Below are 23,308 nucleotides of genomic sequence, written 5' to 3' on the forward strand. Positions count from 1 at the left end.
GTATCTTTAATGATAAAACAAGTGTTAAACGAGAATAAAAGTCTCCAGAGGGATTCGGACCCTCGACCTCCAGTTTACAAGACTGGCGCTCTAACCAACTGAGCTATGGAGCCGATATATTTATGGAATAATAAATATGATTATGTATCATTAATGATAAAATAAGTGTTCAACGAGAATAAAAGGCTCCAGAGGGATTCGGATCCTCGACCTCCAGTTTACAAGACTGGCGCTCTAACCAACTGAGCTATGGAGCCGATATATTTATGAACTAATAAATATGATTATGTATCATTAATGATAAAATAAGTGTTAAACGAGAATAAAAGGCTCCAGAGGGATTCGGACCCTGGACCTCTAGTTTACAAGACTGGCGCTCTAACCAACTGAGCTATGGAGCCGATATATTTATGAAATAATAAATATGATTATGTATCATTAACGATAAAACAAGTGTTACACGTGAATAAAAGGCTCCAGAGGGATTCGGACCCTCGACCTCCAGTTTACTAGACTGGCGCTCTAACCAACTGCACTAGGGAGCCGATATATTTATGAAATATTAAATATGATTATGTATCATTAACGATAAATGAGGTGTTACACCAGAATAAAAGGCTCCAGAGGGAATCGGACTCTCGACCTCCAGTTTACTAGACTGGCGCTCTAACCAACTGAGCTATGGAGCCGATATATTTATGAAATAATAAATATTATTATGTATCATTAAGGATAAAATAAGTGTTAAACGAGAATAAAAGGCTCCAGAGGGATTCGGACCCTCGACCTCCAGTTTACTAGACTGGCGCTCTAACACACTGAGATATGGAGCCGATATATTTATGAAATAATAAATATGATTATGTATCATTAATGATAAAAGAAGTGTTAAACGAGAATAAAAGGGTCCAGAGGGATTCAGACCCTCGACCTCCAGTTTACTAGACTGGCGCTCTAACCAACTGAGCTATGGAGCCGATATATATATGAACTAATAAATATGATTATATATCATTAATGATAAAACAAGTGTTAAACGAGAATAAAAGGCTCCAGAGGGATTCGGACCCTCGACCTTCAGTTTACAAGACTGGCGCTCTAACCAACTGAGCTATGGAGCCGATATATTTATGAAATAAAACATATGATTATATATCATTAATGATAAAATAAGTGTTAAACGAGAATAAAAGGCTCCAGAGGGATTTTGACCCTGGACCTCCAGTTTACAAGACTGGCGTTCTAACCAACTGAGCTATGGAGCCGATATATTTATGAAATAATAAATATGATTATGTATCATTAACGATAAAACAAGTGTTACACGAGAATAAAAGGATCCAGAGGGATTCGGACCCTCGACCTCCAGTTTACAAGACTGGCGCTCTAACCAATTGAGCTATTGAGCCGATATATTAATGAACTAATAAATATGATTATGTATCATTAATGATAAAACAAGCGTTAAACGAGAATAAAAGGCTCCAGAGGGATTCGGACCCTCGACCTCCAGTTTACTAGACTGGCGCTCTAACCAACTGAACTATGGAGCCGATATATTTATGAAATAATAAATATGATTATGTATCATTAACGATAAAACAAGTGTTAAACGAGAATAAAAGGCTCCGGAGGGATTCGGACCGTCGACCTCCAGTTTACTAGACTGGCGCTCTAACCAACTGAGCTATGGAGCCGATATATTTATGAAATAATAAATATGATTATGTATCATTAATGATAAAACAAGTGTTAAACGAGGATGAAAGGCTCCAGAGGGATTCGGACCCTCGACCTCCAGTTTACAAGACTGGCGCTCTAACCATCTGAGCTATGGAGCCGATACATATATGAAATAATAAATATGATTATGTATCATTAATGATAAAAGAAGTGTTAAACGAGAATAAAAGGCTCCAGAGAGATTCGGACCCTGGACCTCCACTTTACTAGACTGGCGCTCTAACCAACTGAGCTATGGAGCCGATATATTTATGAAATAATAAATATGATTATGTATCATTAACGATAAAACAAGTGTTAAACCAGAATAAAAGGCTCGACAGGGATTCGGACCCTCGACCTCCAGTTTACTAGACTGGCGCTCTAACAAACTGAGCTATGGAGCCGATATATTAATGAAATAATAAATATGATTATGTATCATTAATGATAAAATAAGTGTTAAACGAGAATAAAAGGCTCCAGAGGGATTCGGACCCTCGACCTCCAGTTTTCTAGACTGGCGCTCTAACCAACTGAGCTATGGAGCCGATATATTTATGAACTAATAAATATGATTATGTATAATTAATGATAAAATAAGTGTTAAACGAGAATAAAAGGCTCCTGAGGGATTCGGACCCTCGACCTCCAGTTTACAAGACTGGCGCTCTAACAAACTGAGCTATTGAGCCGATATATTTATGAAATAATAAATATGATTATATATCATTAATGATAAAATAAGTGTTAAACGAGAATAAAAGGCTCCAGAGGGATTTTGACCCTGGACCTCCAGTTTACAAGACTGGCGCTCTAACCAATTGAGCTATGGAGCCGATATATTTATGAAATAATAAATATGATTATGTATCATTAACGATAAAACAAGTGTTACACGAGAATAAAAGGCTCCAGAGGGATTCGGACCCTCGACCTCCAGTTTACAAGACTGGCGCTCTAACCAATTAAGCTATTGAGCCGATATATTAATGAAATAATAAATATGATTATGTATCATTAATGATAAAATAAGTGTTAAACGAGAATAAAAGGCTCCAGAGGGATTCGGACCCTCGACCTCCAGTTTACTAGACTGGCGCTCTTACCAACTGAGCTATGGAGCCGATATATTTATGAAATAATAAATATTATTATGTATCATTAAGGATAAAATAAGTGTTACACGAGAATAAAAGGCACCAGAGGGATTCGGACCCTCGACCTCCAGTTTACTAGACTGGCGCTCTAACCAACTGAGCTATGGAGCCGATATATTTATGAAATAATAAATATGATTATGTATCATTAACGATAAAACAAGTGTTAAACCAGAATAAAAGGCTCCAGAGGGAATCGGACCCTCGACCTCCAGTTTACTAGACTGGCGCTCTAACCAACTGAGCTATGGAGCCGATATATTTATGAAATAATAAATATTATTATGTATCATTAAGGATAAAATAAGTGTTACACGAGAATAAAAGGCTCCAGAGGGATTCGGACCCTCGACCTCCAGTTTACTAGACTGGCGCTCTAACCAACTGAGCTATGGAGCCGATATATTTATGAAACAATAAATATGATTATGTATCATTATTATAAAATAAGTGTTAAACGAGAATAAAAGGCTCCAGAGGGATTCGGACCCTCGACCTCCAGTTTACTAGACTGGCGCTCTAACCAACTGAGCTATGGAGCCGATATATTTATGAACTAATAAACATGATTATGTATCATTAATGATAAAATAAGTGTTAAACGAGAATAAAAGGCTCCAGAGGGATTCGGACCCTCGACCTCCAGTTTACAAGACTGGCGCTCTAACCAACTGAGCTATGGAGCCGATATATTTATGAAATAATAAATATGATTATGTCTCATTAATGATAAAATAAGTGTAAAACGAGAATAAAAGGCTCCAGAGAGATTCGGATCCTCGACCAACAGGTTACAATACTGGCGCTCTAACCAACTGAGCTATGGAGCCGATATATTTATGAAATAATTAATATGATTATGTATCATTAATGATAAAATAAGTGTTAAACGAGAATAAAAGGCTCCAGAGGTATTCGAACCGTCGACCTCCAGTTTACTAGACTGGCGCTCTAACCAACTGAGCTATGGAGCCGATATATTTATGAAATAATAAATATGATTATGTATCATTAATGATAAAACAAGTGTTAAACGAGAATAAGAGGCTCACGAGGGATTCGGACCCTCGACCTCCAGTTTACAAGAATGGTGCTCTAACGAACTGAGCTATGGAGCCGATATATTTATGAACTAATAAATATGATTATGTATCATTAATGATAAAATAAGTGTTAAACGAGAATAAAAGGCTCCAGAGGGATTCGGACCCTCGACCTCCAGTTTACTAGACTGGCGCTCTAACCAACTGAGCTATGGAGCCGATATATTTATGAAATAATAAATATGATTATGTATCATTAACGATAAAACAAGTGTTAAACCAGAATAAAAGGCTCCAGAGGGAATCGGACCCTCGACCTCCAGTTTACTAGACTGGCGCTCTAACCAACTGAGCTATGGAGCCGATATATTTATGAAATAATAAATATTATTATGTATCATTAAGGATAAAATAAGTGTTACACGAGAATAAAAGGCTCCAGAGGGATTCGGACCCTCGACCTCCAGTTTACTAGACTGGCGCTCTAACCAACTGAGCTATGGAGCCGATATATTTATGAAACAATAAATATGATTATGTATCATTATTATAAAATAAGTGTTAAACGAGAATAAAAGGCTCCAGAGGGATTCGGACCCTCGACCTCCAGTTTACTAGACTGGCGCTCTAACCAACTGAGCTATGGAGCCGATATATTTATGAACTAATAAACATGATTATGTATCATTAATGATAAAATAAGTGTTTAACGAGAATAAAAGGCTCCAGAGGGATTCGGACCCTCGACCTCCAGTTTACAAGACTGGCGCTCTAACCAACTGAGCTATGGAGCCGATATATTTATGAAATAATAAATATGATTATGTCTCATTAATGATAAAATAAGTGTAAAACGAGAATAAAAGGCTCCAGAGAGATTCGGATCCTCGACCAACAGGTTACAATACTGGCGCTCTAACCAACTGAGCTATGGAGCCGATATATTTATGAAATAATTAATATGATTATGTACCAATATGATAAAATAAGTGTTAAACGAGAATAAAAGGCTCCAGAGGGATTCGGACCGTCGACCTCCAGTTTACTAGACTGGCGCTCTAACCAACTGAGCTATGGAGCCGATATATGTATGAAATAATAAATATGATTATGTATCATTAATGATAAAACAAGTGTTAAACGAGAATAAAAGGCTCACGAGGGATTCGGACCCTCGACCTCCAGTATACAAGACTGGCGCTCTAACCAACTGAGCTATGGAGCCGATATATTTTCCAAATAATAAATATGATTATGTATCATTAATGATAAAATAAGTGTTAAACGAGAATAAAAGGATCCAGAGGGGTTCGGACCCTCGACCTCCAGTTTACAAGAATGGTGCTCTAACGAACTGAGCTATGGAGCCGATATATTTATGAACTAATAAATATGATTATGTATCATTAATGATAAAATAAGTGTTAAACGAGAATAAAAGGCTCCAGAGGGATTCGGACCCTCGACCTCTAGTTTACTAGACTGGCGCTCTAACCAACTGAGCTATGGAGCCGATATATTTATGAAATAATAAATATGATTATGTATCATTAATGATAAAAGAAGTGTTAAACGAGAATAAAAGGCTCCAGAGGGATTCGGACCCTCGACCTTCAGTTTACAAGACTGGCGCTCTAACCAACTGAGCTAGTGAGCCGATATATTTATGAAATAATAAATATAATTGTGTATCATTAATGATAAAATAAGTGTTAAACGAGAATAAAAGGCTCCAGAGGGATTCGGACCCTCGACCTCCAGTTTACAAGACTGGCGCTCTAACCAACTGAGCTATGGAGCCGATATATTTATGAAATAATAAATATGATTATGTATCATTAACGATAAAACAAGTGTTAAACGAGAATAAAAGGCTCCAGAGGGATTCGGACCCTCGACCTCCAGTTTACTAGACTGGCGCTCTAACCAACTGAGCTATGGAGCCGATATATTTATGAAATAATAAATATGATTATGTATCATTAATGATAAAATAAGTGTTAAACGAGAATAAAAGGCTCCAGAGGGATTCGGACCCTGGACCTGCAGTTTACAAGACTTGCGCTTTAACCAACTGAGCTATGGAGCCGATATATTTATGAAATAATAAATATGATTATGTATCATTAACGATAAAACAAGTGTTAAACGAGAATAAAAGGCTCCAGAGGGATTCGGACCCTGGACCTCCAGTTTAAAAGGCTGGTGCTCTAACCAACTGAGCTATGGAGCCGATATATTTATGAACTAAAAAATATGATTATGTATCATTAATGATAAAATAAGTGTTAAACGAGAATAAAAGGCTCCAGAGGGATTCGGACCCTCAACCTCCAGTTTACAAGACTGGCGCTCTAACCAACTGAGCTATGGAGCCGATATATTTATGAAATAATAAATATGATTATGTATCATTAATGATAAAATAAGTGTTAAACCAGAATAAAAGGCTCCAGAGGGATTCGGACCCTCGACCTCCAGTTTACAAGACTGGCGCTCTAACCAACTGAGCTATGGAGCCGATATATTTATGAAATAATAAATATGATTATGTCTCATTAATGATAAAATAAGTGTTAAACGAGAATAAAAGGCTCCAGAGGGATTCGGACCCTCGACCTACAGTTTACAAGACTGGCGCTCTAACCAACTGAGCTATGGAGCCGATATATTTATGAAATAATAAATATGATTATGTATCATTAATGATAAAATAAGTGTTAAACGAGAATAAAAGGCTCCAGAGGGATTCGGACCCTCGACCTCCAGTTTACAAGACTGGCGCTCTAACCAACTGAGCTATGGAGCCGATATATTTATGAACTAATAAATATGATTATGTATCATTAATGATAAAATAAGTGTTAAACGAGAATAAAAGGCTCCAGAGGGATTCGGACCCTCGACCTCCAGTTTACAAGACTGGCGCTCTAACCAACTGAGCTATGGAGCCGATATATTTATGAAATAATAAATATGATTATGTATCATTAATGATAAAATAAGTGTTAAACGAGAATAAAAGGCTCCAGAGGGATTCGGACCCTCGACCTCCAGTTTACAAGACTGGCGCTCTAACCAACTGAGCTATGGAGCCGATATATTTATGAACTAATAAATATGATTATGTATCATTAATGATAAAACAAGCGTTAAACGAGAATAAAAGGCTCCAGAGGGATTCGGACCCTCGACCTCCAGTTTACAAGACTGGCGCTCTAACCAACTGAGCTATGGAGCCGATATATTTATGAAATAATAAATATGATTATGTATCATTAAGGATAAAATAAGTGTTACACGAGAATAAAAGTCAACAGAGGGATTCGGACCCTCGACCTCCAGTTTACTAGACTGGCGCTCTAACATACTGAGCTATGGAGCCGATATATTTATGAAATAATAAATATGATTATGTCTCATTAATGATAAAATAAGTGTAAAACGAGAATAAAAGGCTCCAGAGAGATTCGGATCCTCGACCAACAGGTTACAATACTGGCGCTCTAACCAACTGAGCTATGGAGCCGATATATTTATGAAATAATTAATATGATTATGTACCAATATGATAAAATAAGTGTTAAACGAGAATAAAAGGCTCCAGAGGGATTCGGACCCTCGACCTACAGTTTACTAGACTGGCGCTCTAACCAACTGAGCTATGGAGCCGATATATGTATGAAATAATAAATATGATTATGTATCATTAATGATAAAACAAGTGTTAAACGAGAATAAAAGGCTCACGAGGGATTCGGACCCTCGACCTCCAGTATACAAGACTGGCGCTCTAACCAACTGAGCTATGGAGCCGATATATTTTCCAAATAATAAATATGATTATGTATCATTAATGATAAAATAAGTGTTAAACGAGAATAAAAGGCTCCAGAGGGATTCGGACCCTCGACCTCCAGTTTACAAGAATGGTGCTCTAACGAACTGAGCTATGGAGCCGATATATTTATGAACTAATAAATATGATTATGTATCATTAATGATAAAATAAGTGTTAAACGAGAATAAAAGGCTCCAGAGGGATTCGGACCCTCGACCTCTAGTTTACTAGACTGGCGCTCTAACCAACTGAGCTATGGAGCCGATATATTTATGAAATAATAAATATGATTATGTATCATTAATGATAAAAGAAGTGTTAAACGAGAATAAAAGGCTCCAGAGGGATTCGGACCCTCGACCTTCAGTTTACAAGCCTGGCGCTCTAACCAACTGAGCTAGTGAGCCGATATATTTATGAAATAATAAATATAATTGTGTATCATTAATGATAAAATAAGTGTTAAACGAGAATAAAAGGCTCCAGAGGGATTCGGACCCTCGACCTCCAGTTTACAAGACTGGCGCTCTAACCAACTGAGCTATGGAGCCGATATATATATGAAATAATAAATATGATTATGTATCATTAACGATAAAACAAGTGTTAAACGAGAATAAAAGGCTCCAGAGGGATTCGGACCCTCGACCTCCAGTTTACTAGACTGGCGCTCTAACCAACTGAGCTATGGAGCCGATATATTTATGAAATAATAAATATGATTATGTATCATTAATGATAAAATAAGTGTTAAACGAGAATAAAAGGCTCCAGAGGGATTCGGACCCTGGACCTGCAGTTTACAAGACTTGCGCTTTAACCAACTGAGCTATGGAGCCGATATATTTATGAAATAATAAATATGATTATGTATCATTAACGATAAAACAAGTGTTAAACGAGAATAAAAGGCTCCAGAGGGATTCGGACCCTGGACCTCCAGTTTAAAAGGCTGGTGCTCTAACCAACTGAGCTATGGAGCCGATATATTTATGAACTAAAAAATATGATTATGTATCATTAATGATAAAATAAGTGTTAAACGAGAATAAAAGGCTCCAGAGGGATTCGGACCCTCGACCTCCAGTTTACAAGACTGGCGCTCTAACCAACTCAGCTATGGAGCCGATATATTTATGAAATAATAAATATGATTATGTATCATTAATGATAAAATAAGTGTTAAACGAGAATAAAAGGCTCCAGAGGGATTCGGACCCTCGACCTCCAGTTTACAAGACTGGCGCTCTAACCAACTGAGCTATGGAGCCGATATATTTATGAAATAATAAATATGATTATGTCTCATTAATGATAAAATAAGTGTTAAACGAGAATAAAAGGCTCCAGAGGGATTCGGACCCTCGACCTCCAGTTTACAAGACTGGCGCTCTAACCAACTGAGCTATGGAGCCGATATATTTATGAAATAATAAATATGATTATGTATCATTAATGATAAAATAAGTGTTAAACGAGAATAAAAGGCTCCAGAGGGATTCGGACCCTCGACCTCCAGTTTACAAGACTGGCGCTCTAACCAACTGAGCTATGGAGCCGATATATTTATGAACTAATAAATATGATTATGTATCATTAATGATAAAATAAGTGTTAAACGAGAATAAAAGGCTCCAGAGGGATTCGGACCCTCGACCTCCAGTTTACAAGACTGGCGCTCTAACCAACTGAGCTATGGAGCCGATATATTTATGAAATAATAAATATGATTATGTATCATTAATGATAAAATAAGTGTTAAACGAGAATAAAAGGCTCCAGAGGGATTCGGACCCTCGACCTCCAGTTTACAAGACTGGCGCTCTAACCAACTGAGCTATGGAGCCGATATATTTATGAACTAATAAATATGATTATGTATCATTAATGATAAAACAAGCGTTAAACGAGAATAAAAGGCTCCAGAGGGGTTCGGACCCTCGACCTCCAGTTTACAAGACTGGCGCTCTAACCAACTGAGCTATGGAGCCGATATATTTATGAAATAATAAATATGATTATGTATCATTAAGGATAAAATAAGTGTTACACGAGAATAAAAGTCAACAGAGGGATTCGGACCCTCGACCTCCAGTTTACTAGACTGGCGCTCTAACATACTGAGCTATGGAGCCGATATATTTATGAATTAATAAATATGATTATGTATCATTAACGATAAAACAAGTGTTAAACCAGAAAAAAAGCTCCAGAGGGAATCGGACCCTCGACCTCCAGTTTACTAGACTGGCGCTCTAACCAACTGAGCTATGGAGCCGATATATTTATGAAATAATAAATATTATTATGTATCATTAAGGATAAAATAAGTGTTACACGAGAATAAAAGGCTCCAGAGGGATTCGGACCCTCGACCTCCAGTTTACTAGACTGGCGCTCTAACCAACTGAGCTATGGAGCCGATATATTTATGAAACAATAAATATGATTATGTATCATTATTATAAAATAAGTATTAAACGAGAATAAAAGGCTCCAGAGGGATTCGGACCCTCGACCTCCAGTTTACTAGACTGGCGCTCTCACCAACTGAGCTATGGAGCCGATATATTTATGAACTAATAAGCATGATTATGTATCATTAATGATAAAATAAGTGTTAAACGAGAATAAAAGGCTCCAGAGGGATTCGGACCCTCGACCTCCAGTTTACAAGACTGGCGCTCTAACCAACTGAGCTATGGAGCCGATATATTTATGAACTAATAAATATGATTATGTATCATTAATGATAAAATAAGTGTTAAACGAGAATAAAAGGCTCCAGAGAGATTCGGACCCTCGACGTCCAGTTTACTAGACTGGCGCTCTGACCAACTGAGCTATGGAGCCGATATATTTATGAAATAATAAATATGATTATGTCTCAATTATGATAAAATAAGTGTAAAACGAGAATAAAAGGCTCCAGAGAGATTCGGATCCTCGACCAACAGGTTACAAGACTGGCGCTCTAACCAACTGAGCTATTGAGCCGATATATTTATGAACTAATAAACATGATTATGTATCATTAATGATAAAATAAGTGTAAAACGAGAATAAAAGGCTCCAGAGAGATTCGGATCCTCGACCAACAGGTTACAAGACTGGCGCTCTAACCAACTGAGCTATGGAGCCGATATATTTATGAAATAATTAATATGATTATGTATCATTAATGATAAAATAAGTGTTAAACGAGAATAAAAGGCTCCAGAGGGATTCGGACCTTCGACCTCCAGTTTACTAGACTGGCGCTCTAACCAACTGAGCTATGGAGCCGATATATTTATCAAATAATAAATATGATTATGTATCATTAATGATAAAACAAGTGTTAAACGAGAATAAAAGGCTCACGAGGGATTCGGACCCTCGACCTCCAGTATACAAGACTGGCGCTCTAACCAACTGAGCTATGGAGCCGATATATTAATGAAATAATAAATATGATTATGTATCATTAATGATAAAATAAGTGTAAAACGAGAATAAAAGGATCCAGAGGGATTCGGACCCTCGACCTCCAGTTTACAAGAATGGTGCTCTAACGAACTGAGCTATGGAGCCGATATATTTATGAACTAATAAATATGATTATGTATCATTAATGATAAAATAAGTGTTAAACGAGAATAAAAGGCTCCAGAGGGATTATGACCCTCGACCTCTAGTGTACTAGACTGGCGCTCTAACCAACTGAGCTATGGAGCCGATATATTTATGAAATAATAAATATGATTATGTATCATTAATGATAAAATAAGTGTTAAACGAGAATAAAAGGCTCCAGAGGGATTCGGACCCGCGACCTTCAGTTTACAAGACTGGCGCTCTAACCAACTGAGCTAGTGAGCCGATATATTTATGAAATAATAAATATAATTGTGTATCATTAATGATAAAATAAGTGTTAAACGAGAATAAAAGGCTACAGAGGGATTCGGACCCTGGACCTCCAGTTTACAAGACTGGCGCTCTAACCAACTGCGCTATGGAGCCGATATATTTATGAAATAATAAATATGATTATGTATCATTAACGATAAAACAAGTGTTAAACGAGACTAAAAAGGCTCCGGAGGGATTCGGACCCTCGACCTCCAGTTTACTAGACTGGCGCTCTAACCAACTGAGCTATGGAGTCGATATATTTATGAAATAATAAATATGATTATGTATCATTAATGATAAAATAAGTGTTAAACGAGAATAAAAGGCTCCAGAGGGATTCGGACCCTGGACCTGCAGTTTACAAGACTGGCGCTTTAACCAACTGAGCTATGGAGCCGATATATTTATGAAATAATAAATATGATTATGTATCATTAACGATAAAACAAGTGTTACACGAGAATAAAAGGCTCCAGAGGGATTCGGACCCTGGACCTCCAGTTTAAAAGGCTGGTGCTCTAACCAACTGAGCTATGGAGCCTATATATTTATGAACTAATAAATATGATTATGTATCATTAATGATAAAATAAGTGTTAAACGAGAATAAAAGGCTCCAGAGGGATTCGGACCCTCGACCTCCAGTTTACAAGACTGGCGCTCTAACCAACTGAGCTATGGAGCCGATATATTTATGAAATAATAAATATGATTATGTATCATTAATGATAAAATAAGTGTTAAACGAGAATAAAAGGCTCCAGAGGGATTCGGACCCTCGACGTCCAGTTTACTAGACTGGCGCTCTGACCAATTGAGCTATGGAGCCGATATATTTATGGAATAATAAATATGATTATGTATCATTAATGATAAAGTAAGTGTAAAACGAGAATAAAAGGCTCCAGAGAGATTCGGACCCTCGACCTCCAGTTTACAAGACTGGCGCTCTAACCAACTGAGCTATGGAGCCGATATACTTATGAAATAATAAATATGATTATGTATCATTAATGATAAAGTAAGTGTAAAACGAGAATAAAAGGCTCCAGAGGGATTCGGACCCTCGACCTCCAGTTTACAAGACTGGCGTTCTAACCAACTGAGCTATGGAGCCGATATATTTATGAAATAATTAATATGATTATGTATCATTAATGATAAAATAAGTGTTAAACGAGAATAAAAGGCTCCAGAGGGATTCGGACCTTCGACCTCCAGTTTACTAGACTGGCGCTCTAACCAACTGAGCTATGGAGCCGATATATTTATGAAATAATAAATATGATTATGTATCATTAATGATAAAACAAGTGTTAAACGAGAATAAAAGGCTCACGAGGGATTCAGACCCTCGACCTCCAGTATACAAGACTGGCGCTCTAACAAACTGAGCTATGGAGCCGATATATTTACCAAATAATAAATATGATTATGTATCATTAATGATAAAATAAGTGTTAAACGAGAATAAAAGGATCCAGAGGGATTCGGACCCTCGACCTCCAGTTAACAAGAATGGTGCTCTAACGAACTGAGCTATGGAGCCGATATATTTATGAACTAATAAATATGATTATGTATCATTAATGATAAAATAAGTGTTAAACGAGAATAAAAGGCTCCAGAGGGATTCGGACCCGCGACCTCCAGTTTACAAGACTGGCGCTCTAACCAACTGAGCTAGTGAGCCGATATATTTATGAAATAATAAATATAATTGTGTATCATTAATGATAAAATAAGTGTTAAACGAGAATAAAAGGCTCCAGAGGGATTCGGACCCTGGACCTCCAGTTTACAAGACTGGCGCTCTAACCAACTGAGCTATGGAGCCGATATATTTATGAAATAATAAATATGATTTTGTATCATTAACGATAAAACAAGTGTTAAACGAGAATAAAAGGCTCACGAGGGATTTGCACCCTCGACCTCCAGTTTACTAGACTGGCGCTCTAACCAACTGAGCTATGGAGCCGATATATTTATGAAATAATAAATATGATTATGTATCATTAATGATAAAATAAGTGTTAAACGAGAATAAAAGGCTCCAGAGGGATTCGGACCCTGGACCTGCAGTTTACAAGACTGGCGCTTTAACGAACTGAGCTATGGAGCCGATATATTTATGAAATAATAAATATGATTATGTATCATTAACGATAAAACAAGTGTTAAACGAGAATAAAAGGCTCCAGAGGGATTCGGACCCTGGACCTCCAGTTTAAAAGGCTGGTGCTCGAACCAACTGAGCTATGGAGCCGATATATTTATGAACTAATAAATATGATTATGTATCATTAATGATAAAATAAGTGTTAAACGAGAATAAAAGGCTCCAGAGGGATTCGGACCCTCGACCTCCAGTTTACAAGACTGGCGCTCTAACCAACTGAGCTATGGAGCCGATATATTTATGAAATAATAAATATGATTATGTATCATTAATGATAAAATAAGTGTTAAACGAGAATAAAAGGCTCCAGAGGAATTCGGACCCTCGACCTCCAGTTTACTAGACTGGCGCTCTAACCAACTGAGCTATGGAGCCGATATATTTATGAACTAATAAATATGATTATGTATCATTAATGATAAAATAAGTGTTAAACGAGAATAAAAGGCTCCAGAGGGATTCAGACCCTCGACCTCCAGTTTACAAGACTGGCGCTCTAACTAACTGAGCTATGGAGCCGATATATTTATGAAATAATAAATATGATTATGTATCATTAATGATAAAATAAGTGTTAAACGAGAATAAAAGGCTCCAGAGGGATTATGACCCTCGACCTCTAGTTTACTAGACTGGCGCTCTAACCAACTGAGCTATGGAGCCGATATATTTATGAAATAATAAATATGATTATGTATCATTAATGATAAAATAAGTGTTAAACGAGAATAAAAGGCTCCAGAGGGATTCGGACCCTGGACCTCCAGTTTACAAGACTGGCGCTCTAACCAACTGAGCTAGTGAGCCGATATATTTATGAAATAATAAATATAATTGTGTATCATTAATGATAAAATAAGTGTTAAACGAGAATAAAAGGCTCCAGAGGGATTCGGACCCTGGACCTCCAGTTTACAAGACTGGCGCTCTAACCAACTGCGCTATGGAGCCGATATATTTATGAAATAATAAATATGATTATGTATCATTAATGATAAAACAAGTGTTAAACGAGAATAAAAGGCTCCAGAGGGATTCGGACCCTCGACCCCTAGTTTACTAGACTGCGCTCTAACCAACTGAGCTATGGAGCCGATATATTTATGAAATAATAAATATGATTATGTATCATTAATGATAAAATAAGTGTTAAACCAGAATAAAAGGCTCCAGAGGGATTCGGACCCTGGACCTGCAGTTTACAAGACTGGCGCTTTAACCAACTGAGCTATGGAGCCGATATATTTATGAAATAATAAATATGATTATGTATCATTAACGATAAAACAAGTGTTAAACGAGAATAAAAGGCTCCAGAGGGATTCGGACCCTGGACCTCCAGTTTAAAAGGCTGGTGCTCTAACCAACTGAGCTATGGAGCCGATATATTTATGAACTAATAAATATGATTATGTATCATTAATGATAAAATAAGTGTTAAACGAGAATAAAAGGCTCCAGAGGGATTCGGACCCTCGACCTCCAGTTTACAAGACTGGCCCTCTAACCAACTGAGCTATGGAGCCGATATATTTATGAAATAATAAATATTATTATGTATCATTAATGATAAAATAAGTGTTAAACGAGAATAAAAGGCTCCAGAGGGATTCGGACCCTCGACGTCCAGTTTACTAGACTGGCGCTCTGACCAACTGAGCTATGGAGCCGATATATTTATGAAATAATAAATATGATTATGTATCATTAATGATAAAGTAAGTGTAAAACGAGAATAAAAGGCTCCAGAGAGATTCGGACCCTCGACCTCCAGTTTACAAGACTGGCGCTCTAACCAACTGAGCTATGGAGCCGATATATTTATGAAATAATTAATATGATTATGTATCATTAATGATAAAATAAGTGTTAAACGAGAATAAAAGGCTCCAGAGGGATTCGGACCTTCGACCTCCAGTTTACTAGACTGGCGCTCTGACCAACTGAGCTATGGAGCCGATATATTTATGAAATAATTAATATGATTATCTATCATTAATGATAAAGTAAGTGTAAAACGAGAATAAAAGGCTCCAGAGAGATTCGGACCCTCGACCTCCAGTTTACAAGACTGGCGCTCTAACCAACTGAGCTATGGAGCCGATATATTTATGAAATAATTAATATGATTATGTATCATTAATGATAAAATAAGTGTTAAACGAGAATAAAAGGCTCCAGAGGGATTCGGACCCTCGACCTCCAGTATACAAGACTGGCGCTCTAACAAACTGAGCTATGGAGCCGATATATTTACCAAATAATAAATATGATTATGTATCATTAATGATAAAATAAGTGTTAAACGACAATAAAAGGATCCAGAGGGATTCGGACCCTCGACCTCCAGTTTACAAGAATGGTGCTCTAACGAACTGAGCTATGGAGCCGATATATTTATGAACTAATAAATATGATTATGTATCATTAATGATAAAATAAGTGTTAAACGAGAATAAAAGGCTCCAGAGGGATTCGGACCCTCGACCTTCAGTTTACAAGACTGGCGCTCTAACCAACTGAGCTAGTGAGCCGATATATTTATGAAATAATAAATATAATTGTGTATCATTAATGATAAAATAAGTGTTAAACGAGAATAAAAGGCTCCAGAGGGATTCGGACCCTCGACCTCCAGTTTACAAGACTGGCGCTCTAACCAACTGAGCTATGGAGCCGATATATTTATGAACTAATAAATATGATTATGTATCATTAACGATAAAACAAGTGTTAAACGAGAATAAAAGGCTCCAGAGGGATTCGGACCCTCGACCTCCAGTTTACTAGACTGGCGCTCTAACCAACTGAGCTATGGAGCCGATATATTTATGAAATAATAAATATGATTATGTATCATTAATGATAAAATAAGTGTTAAACGAGAATAAAAGGCTCCAGAGGGATTCGGACCCTGGACCTGCAGTTTACAAGACTTGCGCTTTAACCAACTGAGCTATGGAGCCGATATATTTATGAAATAATAAATATGATTATGTATCATTAACGATAAAACAAGTGTTAAACGAGAATAAAAGGCTCCAGAGGGATTCGGACCCTGGACCTCCAGTTTAAAAGGCTGGTGCTCTAACCAACTGAGCTATGGAGCCGATATATTTATGAACTAAAAAATATGATTATGTATCATTAATGATAAAATAAGTGTTAAACGAGAATAAAAGGCTCCAGAGGGATTCGGACCCTCGACCTCCAGTTTACAAGACTGGCGCTCTAACCAACTGAGCTATGGAGCCGATATATTTATGAAATAATAAATATGATTATGTATCATTAATGATAAAATAAGTGTTAAACGAGAATAAAAGGCTCCAGAGGGATTCGGACCCTCGACCTCCAGTTTACAAGACTGGCGCTCTAACCAACTGAGCTATGGAGCCGATATATTTATGAAATAATAAATATGATTATGTCTCATTAATGATAAAATAAGTGTTAAACGAGAATAAAAGGCTCCAGAGGGATTCGGACCCTCGACCTCCAGTTTACAAGACTGGCGCTCTAACCAACTGAGCTATGGAGCCGATATATTTATGAAATAATAAATATGATTATGTATCATTAATGATAAAATAAGTGTTAAACGAGAATAAAAGGCTCCAGAGGGATTCGGACCCTCGACCTCCAGTTTACAAGACTGGCGCTCTAACCAACTGAGCTATGGAGCCGATATATTTATGAACTAATAAATATGATTATGTATCATTAATGATAAAATAAGTGTTAAACGAGAATAAAAGGCTCCAGAGGGATTCGGACCCTCGACCTCCAGTTTACAAGACTGGCGCTCTAACCAACTGAGCTATGGAGCCGATATATTTATGAAATAATAAATATGATTATGTATCATTAATGATAAAATAAGTGTTAAACGAGAATAAAAGGCTCCAGAGGGATTCGGACCCTCGACCTCCAGTTTACAAGACTGGCGCTCTAACCAACTGAGCTATGGAGCCGATATATTTATGAACTAATAAATATGATTATGTATCATTAATGATAAAACAAGCGTTAAACGAGAATAAAAGGCTCCAGAGGGATTCGGACCCTCGACCTCCAGTTTACAAGACTGGCGCTCTAACCAACTGAGCTATGGAGCCGATATATTTATGAAATAATAAATATGATTATGTATCATTAAGGATAAAATAAGTGTTACACGAGAATAAAAGTCAACAGAGGGATTCGGACCCTCGACCTCCAGTTTACTAGACTGGCGCTCTAACATACTGAGCTATGGAGCCGATATATTTATGAATTAATAAATATGATTATGTATCATTAACGATAAAACAAGTGTTAAACCAGAAAAAAAGCTCCAGAGGGAATCGGACCCTCGACCTCCAGTTTACTAGACTGGCGCTCTAACCAACTGAGCTATGGAGCCGATATATTTATGAAATAATAAATATTATTATGTATCATTAAGGATAAAATAAGTGTTAAACGAGAATAAAAGGCTCCAGAGGGATTCGGACCCTCGACCTCCAGTTTACTAGACTGGCGCTCTAACCAACTGAGCTATGGAGCCGATATATTTATGAAACAATAAATATGATTATGTATCATTATTATAAAATAAGTATTAAACGAGAATAAAAGGCTCCAGAGGGATTCGGACCCTCGACCTCCAGTTTACTAGACTGGCGCTCTCACCAACTGAGCTATGGAGCCGATATATTTATGAACTAATAAGCATGATTATGTATCATTAATGATAAAATAAGTGTTAAACGAGAATAGAAGGCTCCAGAGGGATTCGGACCCTCGACCTCCAGTTTACAAGACTGGCGCTCTAACCAACTGAGCTATGGAGCCGATATATTTATGAACTAATAAATATGATTATGTATCATTAATGATAAAATAAGTGTTAAACGAGAATAAAAGGCTCCAGAGGGATTCGGACCCTCGACGTCCAGTTTACTAGACTGGCGCTCTGACCAACTGAGCTATGGAGCCGATATATTTATGAAATAATAAATATGATTATGTCTCAATTATGATAAAATAAGTGTAAAACGAGAATAAAAGGCTCCAGAGAGATTCGGATCCTCGACCAACAGGTTACAAGACTGGCGCTCTAACCAACTGAGCTATTGAGCCGATATATTTATGAACTAATAAACATGATTATGTATCATTAATGATAAAATAAGTGTAAAACGAGAATAAAAGGCTCCAGAGAGATTCGGATCCTCGACCAACAGGTTACAAGACTGGCGCTCTAACCAACTGAGCTATGGAGCCGATATATTTATGAAATAATTAATATGATTATGTATCATTAATGATAAAATAAGTGTTAAACGAGAATAAAAGGCTCCAGAGGGATTCGGACCTTCGACCTCCAGTTTACTAGACTGGCGCTCTAACCAACTGAGCTATGGAGCCGATATATTTATGAAATAATAAATATGATTATGTATCATTAATGATAAAACAAGTGTTAAACGAGAATAAAAGGCTCACGAGGGATTCGGACCCTCGACCTCCAGTATACAAGACTGGCGCTCTAACCAACTGAGCTATGGAGCCGATATATTAATGAAATAATAAATATGATAATGTATCATTAATGATAAAATAAGTGTTAAACGAGAATAAAAGGATCCAGAGGGATTCGGACCCTCGACCTCCAGTTTACAAGAATGGTGCTCTAACGAACTGAGCTATGGAGCCGATATATTTATGAACTAATAAATATGATTATGTATCATTAATGATAAAATAAGTGTTAAACGAGAATAAAAGGCTCCAGAGGGATTATGACCCTCGACCTCTAGTGTACTAGACTGGCGCTCTAACCAACTGAGCTATGGAGCCGATATATTTATTAAATAATAAATATGATTATGTATCATTAATGATAAAATAAGTGTTAAACGAGAATAAAAGGCTCCAGAGGGATTCGGACCCGCGACCTTCAGTTTACAAGACTGGCGCTCTAACCAACTGAGCTAGTGAGCCGATATATTTATGAAATAATAAATATAATTGTGTATCATTAATAATAAAATAAGTGTTAAACGAGAATAAAAGGCTACAGAGGGATTCGGACCCTGGACCTCCAGTTTACAAGACTGGCGCTCTAACCAACTGCGCTATGGAGCCGATATATTTATGAAATAATAAATATGATTATGTATCATTAACGATAAAACAAGTGTTAAACGAGACTAAAAAGGCTCCAGAGGGATTCGGACCCTCGACCTCCAGTTTACTAGACTGGCGCTCTAACCAACTGAGCTATGGAGTCGATATATTTATGAAATAATAAATATGATTATGTATCATTAATGATAAAATAAGTGTTAAACGAGAATAAAAGGCTCCAGAGGGATTCGGACCCTGGACCTGCAGTTTACAAGACTGGCGCTTTAACCAACTGAGCTATGGAGCCGATATATTTATGAAATAATAAATATGATTATGTATCATTAACGATAAAACAAGTGTTACACGAGAATAAAAGGCTCCAGAGGGATTCGGACCCTGGACCTCCAGTTTAAAAGGCTGGTGCTCTAACCAACTGAGCTATGGAGCCTATATATTTATGAACTAATAAATATGATTATGTATCATTAATGATAAAATAAGTGTTAAACGAGAATAAAAGGCTCCAGAGGGATTCGGACCCTCGACCTCCAGTTTACAAGACTGGCGCTCTAACCAACTGAGCTATGGAGCCGATATATTTATGAAATAATAAATATGATTATGTATCATTAATGATAAAATAAGTGTTAAACGAGAATAAAAGGCTCCAGAGGGATTCGGACCCTCGACGTCCAGTTTACTAGACTGGCGCTCTGACCAATTGAGCTATGGAGCCGATATATTTATGAAATAATAAATATGATTATGTATCATTAATGATAAAGTAAGTGTAAAACGAGAATAAAAGGCTCCAGAGAGATTCGGACCCTCGACCTCCAGTTTACAAGACTGGCGCTCTAACCAACTGAGCTATGGAGCCGATATATTTATGAAATAATAAATATGATTATGTATCATTAATGATAAAGTAAGTGTAAAACGAGAATAAAAGGCTCCAGAGGGATTCGGACCCTCGACCTCCAGTTTACAAGACTGGCGTTCTAACCAACTGAGCTATGGAGCCGATATATTTATGAAATAATTAATATGATTATGTATCATTAATGATAAAATAAGAGTTAAACGAGAATAAAAGGCTCCAGAGGGATTCGGACCTTCGACCTCCAGTTTACTAGACTGGCGCTCTAACTAACTGAGCTATGGAGCCGATATATTTATGAAATAATAAATATGATTATGTATCATTAATGATAAAACAAGTGTTAAACGAGAATAAAAGGCTCACGAGGGATTCGGACCCTCGACCTCCAGTATACAAGACTGGCGCTCTAACAAACTGAGCTATGGAGCCGATATATTTACCAAATAATAAATATGATTATGTATCATTAATGATAAAATAAGTGTTAAACGAGAATAAAAGGATCCAGAGGGATTCGGACCCTCGACCTCCAGTTAACAAGAATGGTGCTCTAACGAACTGAGCTATGGAGCCGATATATTTATGAACTAATAAATATGATTATGTATCATTAATGACAAAATAAGTGTTAAACGAGAATAAAAGGCTCCAGAGGGATTCGGACCCTCGACCTCTAGTTTACTAGACTGGCGCTCTAACCAACTGAGCTATGGAGCCGATATATTTATGAAATAATAAATATGATTATGTATCATTAATGATAAAATAAGTGTTAAACGAGAATAAAAGGCTCCAGAGGGATTCGGACCCGCGACCTCCAGTTTACAAGACTGGCGCTCTAACCAACTGAGCTAGTGAGCCGATATATTTATGAAATAATAAATATAATTGTGTATCATTAATGATAAAATAAGTGTTAAACGAGAATAAAAGGCTCCAGAGGGATTCGGACCCTGGACCTCCAGTTTACAAGACTGGCGCTCTAACCAACTGAGCTATGGAGCCGATATATTTATGAAATAATAAATATGATTTTGTATCATTAACGATAAAACAAGTGTTAAACGAGAATAAAAGGCTCACGAGGGATTCGCACCCTCGACCTCCAGTTTACTAGACTGGCGCTCTAACCAACTGAGCTATGGAGCCGATATATTTATGAAATAATAAATATGATTATGTATCATTAATGATAAAATAAGTGTTAAACGAGAATAAAAGGCTCCAGAGGGATTCGGACCCTGGACCTGCAGTTTACAAGACTGGCGCTTTAACGAACTGAGCTATGGAGCCGATATATTTATGAAATAATAAATATGATTATGTATCATTAACGATAAAACAAGTGTTAAACGAGAATAAAAGGCTCCAGAGGGATTCGGACCCTGGACCTCCAGTTTAAAAGGCTGGTGCTCGAACCAACTGAGCTATGGAGCCGATATATTTATGAACTAATAAATATGATTATGTATCATTAATGATAAAATAAGTGTTAAACGAGAATAAAAGGCTCCAGAGGGATTCGGACCCTCGACCTCCAGTTTACAAGACTGGCGCTCTAACCAACTGAGCTATGGAGCCGATATATTTATGAAATAATAAATATGATTATGTATCATTAATGATAAAATAAGTGTTAAACGAGAATAAAAGGCTCCAGAGGAATTCGGACCCTCGACCTCCAGTTTACTAGACTGGCGCTCTAACCAACTGAGCTATGGAGCCGATATATTTATGAACTAATAAATATGATTATGTATCATTAATGATAAAAGAAGTGTTAAACGAGAATAAAAGGCTCCAGAGGGATTCAGACCCTCGACCTCCAGTTTACAAGACTGGCGCTCTAACCAACTGAGCTATGGAGCCGATATATTTATGAAATAATAAATATGATTATGTATCATTAATGATAAAATAAGTGTTAAACGAGAATAAAAGGCTCCAGAGGGATTATGACCCTCGACCTCTAGTTTACTAGACTGGCGCTCTAACCAACTGAGCTATGGAGCCGATATATTTATGAAATAATAAATATGATTATGTATCATTAATGATAAAATAAGTGTTAAACGAGAATAAAAGGCTCCAGAGGGATTCGGACCCTCGACCTCCAGTTTACAAGACTGGCGCTCTAACCAACTGAGCTAGTGAGCCGATATATTTATGAAATAATAAATATAATTGTGTATCATTAATGATAAAATAAGTGTTAAACGAGAATAAAAGGCTCCAGAGGGATTCGGACCCTGGACCTCCAGTTTACAAGACTGGCGCTCTAACCAACTGCGCTATGGAGCCGATATATTTATGAAATAATAAATATGATTATGTATCATTAACGATAAAACAAGTGTTAAACGAGAATAAAAGGCTCCAGAGGGATTCGGACCCTCGACCTCCAGTTTACTAGACTGGCGCTCTAACCAACTGAGCTATGGAGCCGATATATTTATGAAATAA

The 23,308-nt window shown here is 37.0% G+C and overlaps 67 non-coding genes across 67 annotated transcripts; all 67 read right to left on the reverse strand.

Annotated features, from left to right (window-relative positions):
• Positions 1 to 39: 39 nt before the first annotated feature.
• Positions 40 to 113, reverse strand: Trnat-ugu (transfer RNA threonine (anticodon UGU)). The gene has a single exon. It is a non-coding gene; the product is annotated as a tRNA-Thr (tRNA).
• A 934-nt stretch (positions 114 to 1,047) lies between these two features.
• Positions 1,048 to 1,121, reverse strand: Trnat-ugu (transfer RNA threonine (anticodon UGU)). The gene has a single exon. It is a non-coding gene; the product is annotated as a tRNA-Thr (tRNA).
• Positions 1,122 to 1,767: 646 nt separating this feature from the next.
• Positions 1,768 to 1,841, reverse strand: Trnat-ugu (transfer RNA threonine (anticodon UGU)). The gene has a single exon. It is a non-coding gene; the product is annotated as a tRNA-Thr (tRNA).
• Positions 1,842 to 2,199: 358 nt separating this feature from the next.
• Positions 2,200 to 2,273, reverse strand: Trnas-aga (transfer RNA serine (anticodon AGA)). Its single transcript has one exon. It is a non-coding gene; the product is annotated as a tRNA-Ser (tRNA).
• Positions 2,274 to 2,775: 502 nt separating this feature from the next.
• On the reverse strand, positions 2,776 to 2,849 carry Trnat-agu (transfer RNA threonine (anticodon AGU)). The gene has a single exon. It is a non-coding gene; the product is annotated as a tRNA-Thr (tRNA).
• A 214-nt stretch (positions 2,850 to 3,063) lies between these two features.
• Positions 3,064 to 3,137, reverse strand: Trnat-agu (transfer RNA threonine (anticodon AGU)). Its single transcript has one exon. It is a non-coding gene; the product is annotated as a tRNA-Thr (tRNA).
• Positions 3,138 to 3,207: 70 nt separating this feature from the next.
• On the reverse strand, positions 3,208 to 3,281 carry Trnat-agu (transfer RNA threonine (anticodon AGU)). The gene has a single exon. It is a non-coding gene; the product is annotated as a tRNA-Thr (tRNA).
• Positions 3,282 to 3,350: 69 nt separating this feature from the next.
• On the reverse strand, positions 3,351 to 3,424 carry Trnat-agu (transfer RNA threonine (anticodon AGU)). Its single transcript has one exon. It is a non-coding gene; the product is annotated as a tRNA-Thr (tRNA).
• Positions 3,425 to 3,494: 70 nt separating this feature from the next.
• Positions 3,495 to 3,568, reverse strand: Trnat-ugu (transfer RNA threonine (anticodon UGU)). The gene has a single exon. It is a non-coding gene; the product is annotated as a tRNA-Thr (tRNA).
• A 502-nt stretch (positions 3,569 to 4,070) lies between these two features.
• Positions 4,071 to 4,144, reverse strand: Trnat-agu (transfer RNA threonine (anticodon AGU)). Its single transcript has one exon. It is a non-coding gene; the product is annotated as a tRNA-Thr (tRNA).
• A 70-nt stretch (positions 4,145 to 4,214) lies between these two features.
• Positions 4,215 to 4,288, reverse strand: Trnat-agu (transfer RNA threonine (anticodon AGU)). Its single transcript has one exon. It is a non-coding gene; the product is annotated as a tRNA-Thr (tRNA).
• A 70-nt stretch (positions 4,289 to 4,358) lies between these two features.
• Trnat-agu (transfer RNA threonine (anticodon AGU)) lies at positions 4,359 to 4,432 on the reverse strand. The gene has a single exon. It is a non-coding gene; the product is annotated as a tRNA-Thr (tRNA).
• A 69-nt stretch (positions 4,433 to 4,501) lies between these two features.
• Positions 4,502 to 4,575, reverse strand: Trnat-agu (transfer RNA threonine (anticodon AGU)). Its single transcript has one exon. It is a non-coding gene; the product is annotated as a tRNA-Thr (tRNA).
• A 70-nt stretch (positions 4,576 to 4,645) lies between these two features.
• Trnat-ugu (transfer RNA threonine (anticodon UGU)) lies at positions 4,646 to 4,719 on the reverse strand. Its single transcript has one exon. It is a non-coding gene; the product is annotated as a tRNA-Thr (tRNA).
• Positions 4,720 to 5,652: 933 nt separating this feature from the next.
• Trnat-ugu (transfer RNA threonine (anticodon UGU)) lies at positions 5,653 to 5,726 on the reverse strand. The gene has a single exon. It is a non-coding gene; the product is annotated as a tRNA-Thr (tRNA).
• A 70-nt stretch (positions 5,727 to 5,796) lies between these two features.
• On the reverse strand, positions 5,797 to 5,870 carry Trnat-agu (transfer RNA threonine (anticodon AGU)). Its single transcript has one exon. It is a non-coding gene; the product is annotated as a tRNA-Thr (tRNA).
• A 214-nt stretch (positions 5,871 to 6,084) lies between these two features.
• Positions 6,085 to 6,158, reverse strand: Trnak-uuu (transfer RNA lysine (anticodon UUU)). The gene has a single exon. It is a non-coding gene; the product is annotated as a tRNA-Lys (tRNA).
• A 70-nt stretch (positions 6,159 to 6,228) lies between these two features.
• Positions 6,229 to 6,302, reverse strand: Trnat-ugu (transfer RNA threonine (anticodon UGU)). Its single transcript has one exon. It is a non-coding gene; the product is annotated as a tRNA-Thr (tRNA).
• Positions 6,303 to 6,372: 70 nt separating this feature from the next.
• Positions 6,373 to 6,446, reverse strand: Trnat-ugu (transfer RNA threonine (anticodon UGU)). Its single transcript has one exon. It is a non-coding gene; the product is annotated as a tRNA-Thr (tRNA).
• A 214-nt stretch (positions 6,447 to 6,660) lies between these two features.
• Positions 6,661 to 6,734, reverse strand: Trnat-ugu (transfer RNA threonine (anticodon UGU)). Its single transcript has one exon. It is a non-coding gene; the product is annotated as a tRNA-Thr (tRNA).
• A 70-nt stretch (positions 6,735 to 6,804) lies between these two features.
• Trnat-ugu (transfer RNA threonine (anticodon UGU)) lies at positions 6,805 to 6,878 on the reverse strand. Its single transcript has one exon. It is a non-coding gene; the product is annotated as a tRNA-Thr (tRNA).
• A 70-nt stretch (positions 6,879 to 6,948) lies between these two features.
• On the reverse strand, positions 6,949 to 7,022 carry Trnat-ugu (transfer RNA threonine (anticodon UGU)). The gene has a single exon. It is a non-coding gene; the product is annotated as a tRNA-Thr (tRNA).
• A 70-nt stretch (positions 7,023 to 7,092) lies between these two features.
• On the reverse strand, positions 7,093 to 7,166 carry Trnat-ugu (transfer RNA threonine (anticodon UGU)). The gene has a single exon. It is a non-coding gene; the product is annotated as a tRNA-Thr (tRNA).
• Positions 7,167 to 8,243: 1,077 nt separating this feature from the next.
• On the reverse strand, positions 8,244 to 8,317 carry Trnat-ugu (transfer RNA threonine (anticodon UGU)). Its single transcript has one exon. It is a non-coding gene; the product is annotated as a tRNA-Thr (tRNA).
• A 70-nt stretch (positions 8,318 to 8,387) lies between these two features.
• On the reverse strand, positions 8,388 to 8,461 carry Trnat-agu (transfer RNA threonine (anticodon AGU)). Its single transcript has one exon. It is a non-coding gene; the product is annotated as a tRNA-Thr (tRNA).
• Positions 8,462 to 8,675: 214 nt separating this feature from the next.
• On the reverse strand, positions 8,676 to 8,749 carry Trnak-uuu (transfer RNA lysine (anticodon UUU)). The gene has a single exon. It is a non-coding gene; the product is annotated as a tRNA-Lys (tRNA).
• Positions 8,750 to 8,963: 214 nt separating this feature from the next.
• Positions 8,964 to 9,037, reverse strand: Trnat-ugu (transfer RNA threonine (anticodon UGU)). The gene has a single exon. It is a non-coding gene; the product is annotated as a tRNA-Thr (tRNA).
• A 70-nt stretch (positions 9,038 to 9,107) lies between these two features.
• Positions 9,108 to 9,181, reverse strand: Trnat-ugu (transfer RNA threonine (anticodon UGU)). Its single transcript has one exon. It is a non-coding gene; the product is annotated as a tRNA-Thr (tRNA).
• Positions 9,182 to 9,251: 70 nt separating this feature from the next.
• On the reverse strand, positions 9,252 to 9,325 carry Trnat-ugu (transfer RNA threonine (anticodon UGU)). Its single transcript has one exon. It is a non-coding gene; the product is annotated as a tRNA-Thr (tRNA).
• Positions 9,326 to 9,395: 70 nt separating this feature from the next.
• Trnat-ugu (transfer RNA threonine (anticodon UGU)) lies at positions 9,396 to 9,469 on the reverse strand. The gene has a single exon. It is a non-coding gene; the product is annotated as a tRNA-Thr (tRNA).
• A 70-nt stretch (positions 9,470 to 9,539) lies between these two features.
• Positions 9,540 to 9,613, reverse strand: Trnat-ugu (transfer RNA threonine (anticodon UGU)). The gene has a single exon. It is a non-coding gene; the product is annotated as a tRNA-Thr (tRNA).
• A 70-nt stretch (positions 9,614 to 9,683) lies between these two features.
• Trnat-ugu (transfer RNA threonine (anticodon UGU)) lies at positions 9,684 to 9,757 on the reverse strand. The gene has a single exon. It is a non-coding gene; the product is annotated as a tRNA-Thr (tRNA).
• A 357-nt stretch (positions 9,758 to 10,114) lies between these two features.
• On the reverse strand, positions 10,115 to 10,188 carry Trnat-agu (transfer RNA threonine (anticodon AGU)). Its single transcript has one exon. It is a non-coding gene; the product is annotated as a tRNA-Thr (tRNA).
• A 69-nt stretch (positions 10,189 to 10,257) lies between these two features.
• Trnat-agu (transfer RNA threonine (anticodon AGU)) lies at positions 10,258 to 10,331 on the reverse strand. Its single transcript has one exon. It is a non-coding gene; the product is annotated as a tRNA-Thr (tRNA).
• A 70-nt stretch (positions 10,332 to 10,401) lies between these two features.
• Positions 10,402 to 10,475, reverse strand: Trnat-ugu (transfer RNA threonine (anticodon UGU)). Its single transcript has one exon. It is a non-coding gene; the product is annotated as a tRNA-Thr (tRNA).
• Positions 10,476 to 12,130: 1,655 nt separating this feature from the next.
• Trnak-uuu (transfer RNA lysine (anticodon UUU)) lies at positions 12,131 to 12,204 on the reverse strand. Its single transcript has one exon. It is a non-coding gene; the product is annotated as a tRNA-Lys (tRNA).
• Positions 12,205 to 12,274: 70 nt separating this feature from the next.
• Positions 12,275 to 12,348, reverse strand: Trnat-ugu (transfer RNA threonine (anticodon UGU)). The gene has a single exon. It is a non-coding gene; the product is annotated as a tRNA-Thr (tRNA).
• A 214-nt stretch (positions 12,349 to 12,562) lies between these two features.
• On the reverse strand, positions 12,563 to 12,636 carry Trnat-ugu (transfer RNA threonine (anticodon UGU)). Its single transcript has one exon. It is a non-coding gene; the product is annotated as a tRNA-Thr (tRNA).
• Positions 12,637 to 12,706: 70 nt separating this feature from the next.
• Trnat-ugu (transfer RNA threonine (anticodon UGU)) lies at positions 12,707 to 12,780 on the reverse strand. Its single transcript has one exon. It is a non-coding gene; the product is annotated as a tRNA-Thr (tRNA).
• A 646-nt stretch (positions 12,781 to 13,426) lies between these two features.
• Trnat-ugu (transfer RNA threonine (anticodon UGU)) lies at positions 13,427 to 13,500 on the reverse strand. Its single transcript has one exon. It is a non-coding gene; the product is annotated as a tRNA-Thr (tRNA).
• A 358-nt stretch (positions 13,501 to 13,858) lies between these two features.
• Positions 13,859 to 13,932, reverse strand: Trnak-uuu (transfer RNA lysine (anticodon UUU)). The gene has a single exon. It is a non-coding gene; the product is annotated as a tRNA-Lys (tRNA).
• Positions 13,933 to 14,002: 70 nt separating this feature from the next.
• On the reverse strand, positions 14,003 to 14,076 carry Trnat-ugu (transfer RNA threonine (anticodon UGU)). Its single transcript has one exon. It is a non-coding gene; the product is annotated as a tRNA-Thr (tRNA).
• Positions 14,077 to 15,153: 1,077 nt separating this feature from the next.
• Positions 15,154 to 15,227, reverse strand: Trnak-uuu (transfer RNA lysine (anticodon UUU)). The gene has a single exon. It is a non-coding gene; the product is annotated as a tRNA-Lys (tRNA).
• Positions 15,228 to 15,585: 358 nt separating this feature from the next.
• On the reverse strand, positions 15,586 to 15,659 carry Trnat-ugu (transfer RNA threonine (anticodon UGU)). Its single transcript has one exon. It is a non-coding gene; the product is annotated as a tRNA-Thr (tRNA).
• Positions 15,660 to 15,873: 214 nt separating this feature from the next.
• Positions 15,874 to 15,947, reverse strand: Trnat-ugu (transfer RNA threonine (anticodon UGU)). The gene has a single exon. It is a non-coding gene; the product is annotated as a tRNA-Thr (tRNA).
• Positions 15,948 to 16,449: 502 nt separating this feature from the next.
• Positions 16,450 to 16,523, reverse strand: Trnat-ugu (transfer RNA threonine (anticodon UGU)). The gene has a single exon. It is a non-coding gene; the product is annotated as a tRNA-Thr (tRNA).
• Positions 16,524 to 16,593: 70 nt separating this feature from the next.
• Trnat-agu (transfer RNA threonine (anticodon AGU)) lies at positions 16,594 to 16,667 on the reverse strand. The gene has a single exon. It is a non-coding gene; the product is annotated as a tRNA-Thr (tRNA).
• Positions 16,668 to 16,881: 214 nt separating this feature from the next.
• On the reverse strand, positions 16,882 to 16,955 carry Trnak-uuu (transfer RNA lysine (anticodon UUU)). Its single transcript has one exon. It is a non-coding gene; the product is annotated as a tRNA-Lys (tRNA).
• Positions 16,956 to 17,025: 70 nt separating this feature from the next.
• Trnat-ugu (transfer RNA threonine (anticodon UGU)) lies at positions 17,026 to 17,099 on the reverse strand. Its single transcript has one exon. It is a non-coding gene; the product is annotated as a tRNA-Thr (tRNA).
• Positions 17,100 to 17,169: 70 nt separating this feature from the next.
• Positions 17,170 to 17,243, reverse strand: Trnat-ugu (transfer RNA threonine (anticodon UGU)). Its single transcript has one exon. It is a non-coding gene; the product is annotated as a tRNA-Thr (tRNA).
• A 70-nt stretch (positions 17,244 to 17,313) lies between these two features.
• Positions 17,314 to 17,387, reverse strand: Trnat-ugu (transfer RNA threonine (anticodon UGU)). Its single transcript has one exon. It is a non-coding gene; the product is annotated as a tRNA-Thr (tRNA).
• Positions 17,388 to 17,457: 70 nt separating this feature from the next.
• Positions 17,458 to 17,531, reverse strand: Trnat-ugu (transfer RNA threonine (anticodon UGU)). The gene has a single exon. It is a non-coding gene; the product is annotated as a tRNA-Thr (tRNA).
• A 70-nt stretch (positions 17,532 to 17,601) lies between these two features.
• Trnat-ugu (transfer RNA threonine (anticodon UGU)) lies at positions 17,602 to 17,675 on the reverse strand. Its single transcript has one exon. It is a non-coding gene; the product is annotated as a tRNA-Thr (tRNA).
• Positions 17,676 to 17,745: 70 nt separating this feature from the next.
• Positions 17,746 to 17,819, reverse strand: Trnat-ugu (transfer RNA threonine (anticodon UGU)). Its single transcript has one exon. It is a non-coding gene; the product is annotated as a tRNA-Thr (tRNA).
• A 70-nt stretch (positions 17,820 to 17,889) lies between these two features.
• On the reverse strand, positions 17,890 to 17,963 carry Trnat-ugu (transfer RNA threonine (anticodon UGU)). Its single transcript has one exon. It is a non-coding gene; the product is annotated as a tRNA-Thr (tRNA).
• Positions 17,964 to 18,320: 357 nt separating this feature from the next.
• On the reverse strand, positions 18,321 to 18,394 carry Trnat-agu (transfer RNA threonine (anticodon AGU)). Its single transcript has one exon. It is a non-coding gene; the product is annotated as a tRNA-Thr (tRNA).
• A 69-nt stretch (positions 18,395 to 18,463) lies between these two features.
• Positions 18,464 to 18,537, reverse strand: Trnat-agu (transfer RNA threonine (anticodon AGU)). The gene has a single exon. It is a non-coding gene; the product is annotated as a tRNA-Thr (tRNA).
• A 70-nt stretch (positions 18,538 to 18,607) lies between these two features.
• On the reverse strand, positions 18,608 to 18,681 carry Trnat-ugu (transfer RNA threonine (anticodon UGU)). Its single transcript has one exon. It is a non-coding gene; the product is annotated as a tRNA-Thr (tRNA).
• A 1,655-nt stretch (positions 18,682 to 20,336) lies between these two features.
• Positions 20,337 to 20,410, reverse strand: Trnak-uuu (transfer RNA lysine (anticodon UUU)). Its single transcript has one exon. It is a non-coding gene; the product is annotated as a tRNA-Lys (tRNA).
• A 70-nt stretch (positions 20,411 to 20,480) lies between these two features.
• Trnat-ugu (transfer RNA threonine (anticodon UGU)) lies at positions 20,481 to 20,554 on the reverse strand. Its single transcript has one exon. It is a non-coding gene; the product is annotated as a tRNA-Thr (tRNA).
• Positions 20,555 to 20,768: 214 nt separating this feature from the next.
• On the reverse strand, positions 20,769 to 20,842 carry Trnat-ugu (transfer RNA threonine (anticodon UGU)). Its single transcript has one exon. It is a non-coding gene; the product is annotated as a tRNA-Thr (tRNA).
• Positions 20,843 to 20,912: 70 nt separating this feature from the next.
• Trnat-ugu (transfer RNA threonine (anticodon UGU)) lies at positions 20,913 to 20,986 on the reverse strand. Its single transcript has one exon. It is a non-coding gene; the product is annotated as a tRNA-Thr (tRNA).
• Positions 20,987 to 21,776: 790 nt separating this feature from the next.
• Trnat-ugu (transfer RNA threonine (anticodon UGU)) lies at positions 21,777 to 21,850 on the reverse strand. The gene has a single exon. It is a non-coding gene; the product is annotated as a tRNA-Thr (tRNA).
• Positions 21,851 to 22,208: 358 nt separating this feature from the next.
• On the reverse strand, positions 22,209 to 22,282 carry Trnak-uuu (transfer RNA lysine (anticodon UUU)). Its single transcript has one exon. It is a non-coding gene; the product is annotated as a tRNA-Lys (tRNA).
• Positions 22,283 to 22,352: 70 nt separating this feature from the next.
• Positions 22,353 to 22,426, reverse strand: Trnat-ugu (transfer RNA threonine (anticodon UGU)). Its single transcript has one exon. It is a non-coding gene; the product is annotated as a tRNA-Thr (tRNA).
• A 214-nt stretch (positions 22,427 to 22,640) lies between these two features.
• Trnat-ugu (transfer RNA threonine (anticodon UGU)) lies at positions 22,641 to 22,714 on the reverse strand. Its single transcript has one exon. It is a non-coding gene; the product is annotated as a tRNA-Thr (tRNA).
• Positions 22,715 to 23,216: 502 nt separating this feature from the next.
• Positions 23,217 to 23,290, reverse strand: Trnat-agu (transfer RNA threonine (anticodon AGU)). The gene has a single exon. It is a non-coding gene; the product is annotated as a tRNA-Thr (tRNA).
• Positions 23,291 to 23,308: the final 18 nt, after the last annotated feature.

This window comes from Euprymna scolopes, chromosome 11 (assembly GCF_053919585.1).
Source record: "Euprymna scolopes isolate OS-2025 chromosome 11, ASM5391958v1, whole genome shotgun sequence".
Classification (NCBI taxonomy): domain Eukaryota; kingdom Metazoa; phylum Mollusca; class Cephalopoda; order Sepiida; family Sepiolidae; genus Euprymna; species Euprymna scolopes.